Genomic DNA, 8,530 nt, shown 5'->3' on the forward strand with positions numbered 1-8,530 from the left:
AACCTCTGGAACAGTTAGAATGCAGATGACGGAAAGGAGTGCGCTCGGTCTTTCATTTAAAAACATTTTTTATTCACATTTTACTGATTTAGTTTTTAGTCACGTTCACAAGTTTTGCTTTCTGTGTTACTCCAAATACTTAATGTGGTTTTAATGAGGAAATGTACTTGAGTTCTAAACCAGTGAGCTGCACTGCAGCAGCAAATGTGTTATTCTGTGATCAACGATAATTAGCAAAAGAAGAAAAAGTATTTAAAGAACAGCACTCAAATCAACACCAAAAGTGGATTTTTTTCCCTAAACGTTCTCATTATGTCTCCTAAATTACGATCAAAATTGACTCAACATTGAGTTTTGGGTGATAAGAATGCCCAAAATTTTGCTTGCTCATTTTCCAAAAAATGTATACTTTTTCACTCAGACTACATGAAAATTGATCCACCCACATACAGCTTTAGCCTATCGGCTAGTTTTACCCTGTCCATACCTAGTCAGGCTGATTCACATCACCTTACAGATTATAGGTCTCCAAACCAACACCTTGCATGTGAGGTGGAAACCAAAGGGTGAGGGCTTATAGCGAAACGCAATAAATCAGATTTGTCTTAGAATAATATATGGAATATCTTAGCACGTATTAAGTCCAAGGTGTTTAATTTTCAGATTGACTGTGAAGGCGCTCTAGGTAGGAGAACAAAGCAGACCAGCACAGCACATTAGTGATGGGGGAACATTTGTATCAATTTTTTTTTAAAGTTATTTGTCACATGCGCCGAATACAACAGGTGTAGAACTTATCGTGAAATGCTTACTTACAAGCCCTTAACCAACAATGCAGCTCAAGAAATAGAGTTAAGAAAAGATTTACTAAATAAACTAAAGTAAAACATTTAATCAAATCACAAGATATTTACATAACAATAACAAGGCTATATACATATTGACTCGAACAGGTTAGTCGAGGTAATTTGTAAAGTGACTATGCATAGATAATAAACAGCGAGTAGCAGCAGTGTAAAAACAAAGGGGGGACAGGGTCAATGTAAATAGTCCGGGTAGCCATTTTATTAATTTTTCAACAGTCTTATGGCTTAGCGGTAGAAGCTGTTGATGAGCCTTTTGGTCCTAGACTTGGCTTATATAATGGCGCCGGAGTGGATGGCTGCCGTTTTACTGGCTCCTAAACAACAACTATTTTGTTAGTTTTTTCGCATTGTTTGTAACTCGTTTTGTACATAATGTTGCTGCTACCGTCTCTTATGACCGAAAATCAGCTTCTGGACATCAGAACAGAGATTACTCACCTCGAACTGGACAAAGATTTTTTCTTTATAAGTCGACGCAAAGGATATACTGCTTTGTCGAGACAAGGCCCAAATCCCCATCATCAGCGTGAAGAAAAGACAGAGACCAATGGGGAGGAGGGCGGGGTGCCTTGTAAGAATTCGCCGACGAGTAGATAAACCACCACTCTGTATTATTGGCCAACATGCAATCATTGGAAAATAAACTGGACGATCTACGATTAAGACTATCCAACCAACAGGACATTTAAAAACTGTAAAATGTTATGTTTCACCAAGACGTGGCTGAACGACAACACAGACAATATAGAGCTGGCTGGCTTCTCCGTGTATCGGCAGGACAGAGCAGCTACGTCTGGTAAAACGAGGGAAGGGTGTGTGTGTCTATTTGTCAATAACTGCTGGTGCGCAATGTCTAATATTAAAGAAGTCTCAAGGTATTGCTCGCCTGAGGTAGAATACCTCATAATAAGCTGTAGACCACACTATCTACAAGAGAGTTCTCATCTATATTATTATATTATTATATACTATTTCCCGTCACAAATCGATGCTGGCACTAAGACCACACTCAACGCGCTGTATAAGGCCATAAGCAAACAAGTTAAATACAGTTACATATCGCAATATTATATTGATACTTTGACTCCAAGTAATGATAACAAATGTAGTTTAAAAAAAGGGTACCGATATCTTCTTTTTAAAAAGTGAGCCAACTTTCTTGTCTCTCTGCACAATATGTTTGGAACATCAAATCGCAGAAAAATCGCAGTACCTATAAAATCGTGAGAGTCGCAATAAATCAAATCACATTTTATTTGTCACATGCGCCGAATACAACAGGTGTAGACCTTACCGCGAAAAGCTTACTTACGAGCCCTTAACCAACAATGCAGTTCAAGAAATAGAGTGAAGAAAACGCTTACTAAATAAACTAAACTAAAGTAAAAATAAAAAAAACACAATAAAATAACAATAACAGGGCTATATACAGGGGGTACCGGTACCAAGTCAACGTGCAGGGGTACAGGTTAGTCGAGGTAATTTGTACATGTAGGTAGGGGTAAAGTGACTATGCATATATAATAAACAGCGAGTAGCAGCAGTATGAAAACAAGGGGGGGTGGTGTCAATTGAAATAGTCTGGGTGAACATTTGATTAATTGTTGAGCAGTCTTATGGCTTGCGGATAGAAGCTGTTGAGGAGCCTCTTGGACCTAGACTTGGCGCTCTGGTACCGCTTGCCGTGCGGTCGTAGAGAGAACAGTCTATGACTTGGGTGACTGGAGTCTTTGACGATTTTTTGGGCCTTCCTTTGACACCGCCTAGTATTTAGTTCCTGGATGGCAGGAAGCTTATGTGATGTACTAGTGATGTACTAGGATGTACGCACTACCCTCTCTAGCGCCTTGCAGTCGAATGCCAAGCAGTTTCCATACCAGGTGGTGATGCATCCGGTCAGGATACTCTCGAAGGTGCAGCTGTAGACCTTTTTGAGGATCTGGGGACCCATGCCAAATCTTTTCAGTCTCCTGAGGGGGAAAAGGTGTTGTCATGCCCTCTTCACGACTGTCTTGGTGTGTTTGGACCATGATGTGATGTGATGTGATTTGATGATGTGTGTTGTGATGTGATGTGGACACTCTCGACCAACTCCACTACAGCCCCGTCAATGTGAATGGGGGCATGTTCGGCCCTCCTTTTCCTGTAGTCCAATGCCATTGGATGAATCCCGGAATATATTCCAGTGTGTGCTAGAAAAACAGTCCTGTAGCGTAGTATCTGCGTCATCTGACCATTTCCGTGTTGAGCGAGTCACTGGTACTTCCTGCTTTAGTTTTTGCTTGTAAGCCGGAATCAAGAGGATAGAATTATGCCAAATGGAGGGCGAGGGAGAGCTTTGTATGCGTCTCTGTGCGTGGAGTAAAGGTGGTCTAGAGTATTTTCCCTCTAGTTGCACATGTTACATGCTGGTAAAAATGAGGTAAAACGGATTTAAATTTGCCTGCATTAAAGTCCCCGGCAACTAGGGGCACCGCTTCTGGATGAGCATTTTCTTGTTTGCTTATGGCCTTATACAGCTTGTTGAGTGCGGTCTTAGTGCCAACATCGGGTTTTGGTGGTAAATAGACGGTTATGAAAAATATAGATAAAAACACTCTTGGTAGATAGTGAGGCCTACAGTTTATCATGAGGTACTCTACCTCAGGCGAGCAATACCTTGAGACTTCCTTCATATTAGACATTGTGCAGCTGCTGTTATTGACAAATAGACACACACCCCCACCACTCGTCCTACCAGACGTAGCTGTTCTGTCCTGCCGATGCACGGAAAACCCAGCCAAATGTATATTTTCCGTGTCGTCGTTCAGCCACGACTCGGTAAAAAATAAGATATTACATACTTTAATGTCCCGTTGGTAGGATAGTCTCGAACAGAGATCATCCAGTTTATTCTCCAGTGATTGCACGTTGGCCAATACATATCATATTGGCACCTAAGTATCGTGATAATATCGTATTGTGAGGTCCCTTGCAATTCCCAGCCCTACAGCATATACTGTGCATAATATTAGCCTAGCCCAGAGGTGTAGGGGTGCTTTTTACAGATAGTAGCTGAGAATGATAGACCCATAACAATCAACACCAGTCAAACGTACACCATTTTCTGCAAGCCGGAACAAATGTGAGAAGGAAAGGTGGATGGGTTATATGACACAGATGGAGTTGTAAAACCATAACTTTGGAGTGTTAATGCCTTTAAATACAATGAAGCTCACCTTGTATCCCCCTTTCCACCTCTCTCCCACGGGCTGGTATTTCAGATGGATGTTTTGCTTTTCAAGTTTGATTATTTTCCCTCTTTGTCCTCATTTCGTCCTCATTTCAAGGACGCATGCACAGCCACTGCTCATTTGTAGGCGAAATAACATTTTCTCCATTTCTTTTTTGAAGCCTGCTGCTGGAGCTTTAAGTCATGGCTTTGGTTCCAGAAGGGATGGGCAGGTGGGAAGTGGGGGTATGTGGTGGGTGGTGGTGTAACAGGTGTCTTTTTGGATGGCAATTATTTAAGCAAGCGAGGAACACATGTCAGAAAGAGCAAGATTTTGGAGTCTGTGTGCAACCTACCTTTCCTCTCTTCACCTCCCTCCTCTTCTATCTCTCTCTCTCTCTCTGGCTTTGAGGTTTAATTTGGAGACTGTTACACATGTACACTAACTCAATCCTACAGTATGTTAAGAATAGTTTCAATTGACAGGATAACACTGAAGCCAGTTACAATTAAACCACACACCATTTCCTTTCTTTACCACACTGACTATGTAGGCCCACCCTTCCTACCCTTGCATCATGTGTAGATACATTACTTCAGTCAGAGAACATAGCTTTTTTTTTAGACCACAACGCCCAGCTATCCAACGCTCCTCTCCAGATCTCTCCAGAGCCCTCTCTCTCGCCTGCACTCCAGCAATCATAACACAACGGTGACCAAACAAAGAGCAGCCAGTAACTACAGCTCTCTTTTCTTCTGTTCGGTAGCAACAGATTAAATCAAAACAAACCCCTTGGAGGTGTGAAAACGCTGGCGCCGCGATGAGGCAACAACAACAGCGGTAAACAGCGAGCAGAGCGCGAGGCCAACCTCCCTCTACACGGGTCACATCCCTCCGAGCCCCAGCGTATGCTAAACACTTGTTTTATTAGGATTTGAATATCGGCTCGCCAGCCTCCGTGGGAGAATAAATGATAATAATTAATTAGAATGAATTTGCCTGTCATACCTACAATTATTCTGTTAGCCTACAAATTGGTTATTGTTATTATGGCTGGTGTGCGTGGTGTGTGGTGAGTGACTCAGAACTTATACAGGAGCTGATTGGAAGCCTCTTCAAAACACCCCGCTAATTAAGATAGCTTTTCTTCTGCTGGATCTCGTCTAAATCCTATCGATGATGCTGGATGGCCATAATGTTTTTCAAATTCTACTGATACTGGTTCTTTTTTTTTTTTAAGGGAGATCGGATATCCGATCCCCTTACGTATTTGTATTTATGATAGGACAAATGAAGATACAGATTGTGAGATCGACAGAGAGTGGGGAACAGAAAGGATTTAAAGCAACTGTCCAGTGTTTTTCCAGATTTTTATAAAATAATAATTAAAATACAATAATTAATTACAATATGACGGAAATAGTTTTCCTTCCAAATTTTTTTAAATTCAGTATGTTAAAAATAAGCTTTTCTGTGTTGGAATGGTGTGAGCCTATCCCAACAACAGAATGGTGTGGGCGTATACCGGTCATTAAACATCTTCACGCAAGTAGACTGCTGATTGGCCATCTCAGCCAATGAGCCAACATGACATCATGTTCTATCAGGAAATAGCAAGTCTTTTTGAAACAGTCTGTTTGAGATAGAAGTTTGAGGTTGGGTGTATTGTCTCTATATGCTTTGGTCACCAATACGAGTATTGGATAAGTCAACAACATTATTTGTGGCGTTCTGCATTACCATCGAATAGCCCCCATGATATGCAACTTTTCAGGGAAGTTAGGAACAAATATACACAGGCAGTTAGGAAGGCTAAGGCTAGCTTTTTCAAACAGAAATTTGCATCCAGTAGTACTAACTCAAAAAAGTTCTGGGACACTGTAAAGTCCATGGAGAATAAGAGCACCTCCTCGCAGCTGCCCACTGCTCTGAGGCTAGGAAACAGCTCCCGCTCAGCCCAGTCAAAACTGTTCGCTGCTCTGGCACCCCAATGGTGGAACAAACTCCCCCACGACGCCAGGTCAGCGGAGTCAATCACCACCTTCCGGAAACACCTGAAACACCACCTCTTTAAGGAATACCTAGGATAGGATAAAGTAATCCTTCTAACCCCCCCCCCCTTAAAAGAGTTAGATGCACTATTGTAAAGTGGTTGTTCCACTGGATATCATAAGGTGAATGCACCAACTTGTAAGTCGCTCTGGATAAGAGCGTCTGCTAAATGACTTAAATGTAAATGTAAAATGAAACACTGTCACCACCGGTAAATCCACTATAATTGAGAATTTCAATAAGCATTTCTCTACGGCTGGCCATGCTTTCCACCTGGCTACCCCTACCCCGGTCAACTGCCCGGCACCCTCCACAGCAACCCGCAAAAGCCCCCACCGTTTCTCCTTCACCCAAATCCAGAGAGCTGATTTTCTGAAAGAGCTGCAAAATCTGGACCCCTACAAATCAGCCGGGCTAGACAATCTGGACCCTCTCTTTCTAAAATGATCTGCCGAAATTGTTGCAACCCCTATTACTAGCCTGTTCAACCTCTTTTTCGTGTCGTCTGAGATTCCCAAAGTTTGGAAAGCTGCCGCGGTCATCCCCCTCTTCAAAGGGGGTGACACTCTAGACCCAAACTGCTACAGACCTATATCTATCCTACCCTGTCTTTCTAAGGTCTTCGAAAGCCAAGTTAACAAACAGATTACCGACCATTTCGAATCCCACCGTACCTCCTCCGCTATGCAATCTGGTTTCAGAGCTGGTCATGGGTGCACCTCAGCCACGCTCAAGGTCCTAAACGACATCATAACCGCCATCGATAAGAGACACAACTGCGCAGCCGTATTCATCGACCTGGCCAAGGCTTTCGACTCTGTCAATCACCACATTCTTATTGGCAGACTCGACAGCCTTGGTTTCTCAAATGATTGCCTCGCCTGGTTTACCAACTACTTCTCTGATAGAGTTCAGTGTGTCAAATCGGAGGGCCTGTTGTCCGGACCTCTGACAGTCTCTATGGGGGTGCCACAGGGTTCAATCCTCGGGCTGACTCTCTTCTCTGTATGCATCAATGATGTTGCTCTTGCTGCTGGTGATTCTCTGATACACCTCTACGCAGACGACACCATTCTGTATACTTCTGGTCCTCTTTGGACACTGTGTTAACTAACCTCCAGACGAGCTTCAATGCCATACAACTCTCCTTCCGTGGCCTCCAACTGCTCTTAAACGCAAGTAAAACTAAATGCATGCTATTCAACCGATCACTGCCCGCACCTGCTCGCCCGCCCAGCATCACTGCTCTGGATGGCTCTGACTTAGAATACGTGGACAACTACAAATACCTAGGTGTCTGGTTAGACTGTAAACTCTCCTTCCAGACTCACATTAAGCATCTCCAATCCAAAATTAAATCTAGAATCGGCTTCCTATATCGCAACAAAGCATCCTTCACTCATACTGCCAAACATACCCTCGTAAAACTGACCATCCTACCGATCCTCGATTTTGGTGATGTCATCTATAAAATAGCCTCCAACACTCAACAAACTGGATGCAGTCTATCACAGGGCCACCCGTTTTGTCACCAAAGCCCCATACACTACCCACCATTGCGACCTGTACGCTCTTGTTGGTTGGCCCTCGCTTCATACTCGTCGCCAAACTCACTGGCTACAGGTTATCTACAAGTCTCTGCTAGGTAAAGCCCCGCCTTATCTCAGCTCACTGGTCACCATAGCAGCACCCACTCGTAGCACGCGCTCCAGCAGGTATATCTCTCTGGTCACCCCCAAAGCCAATTCCTCCTTTGGTCGTCTTTCCTTCCAGTTCTCTGCTGCCAATGACTGGAACAAATTGCAAAAATCTCTGAAGCTGGAAACACTTCTCCCTCACTAGCTTTAAGTACCAGCTGTCAGAGCAGCTCACAGATTACTGCACCTGTACATAGCCCATCTATAATTTAGCCCAAACAACTACCTCTTCCCCTACTGTATTTATTTATTTTGCTCCTTTGCACCCCATTATTTCTATTTCTACTTTGTACATTCTTCCACTGCAAATCTACCATTCCAGTGTTTTACTTGCTATATTGTATTTACCTCGCCACCATGGCCTTTTTTTTCCTTTACCTCCCTTATCTCACCTCATTTGCTCACATTGTATATAGACTTATTTTTCTACTGTATTATTGACTGTATGTTTTGTTTATTCCATGTGTAACTCTGTGTTGTTGTATGTGCCGAATTGCTATGCTTTATCTTGGCCAGGTCGCAGTTGCAAATGAGAACTTGTTCTCAACTAGCCTACCTGGTTAAATAAAGGTGAAATAAATAAAAATTATTTGGGTATGAGTTAACAGAATATGAACTTTTAAAAGTGAGATTTTCACTGTACTTTATGGGCATATGCAGTTGGCCGAGCCAGGGCTTAAACTCTTGCCGCCAACGGGGCATA

At 42.9% G+C, this 8,530-nt stretch overlaps 1 protein-coding gene across 1 annotated transcript in view; it reads right to left on the minus strand.

Moving 5' to 3' along the window:
- LOC139580836 (carbonic anhydrase-related protein 10-like) overlaps positions 1 to 8,530 on the minus strand; it is a gene marked incomplete in the record, with an annotated part of 315,977 nt that overhangs the window by 17,986 nt on the left and 289,461 nt on the right.

Source organism: Salvelinus alpinus, chromosome 7, assembly GCF_045679555.1.
Source record: "Salvelinus alpinus chromosome 7, SLU_Salpinus.1, whole genome shotgun sequence".
NCBI lineage: Eukaryota > Metazoa > Chordata > Actinopteri > Salmoniformes > Salmonidae > Salvelinus > Salvelinus alpinus.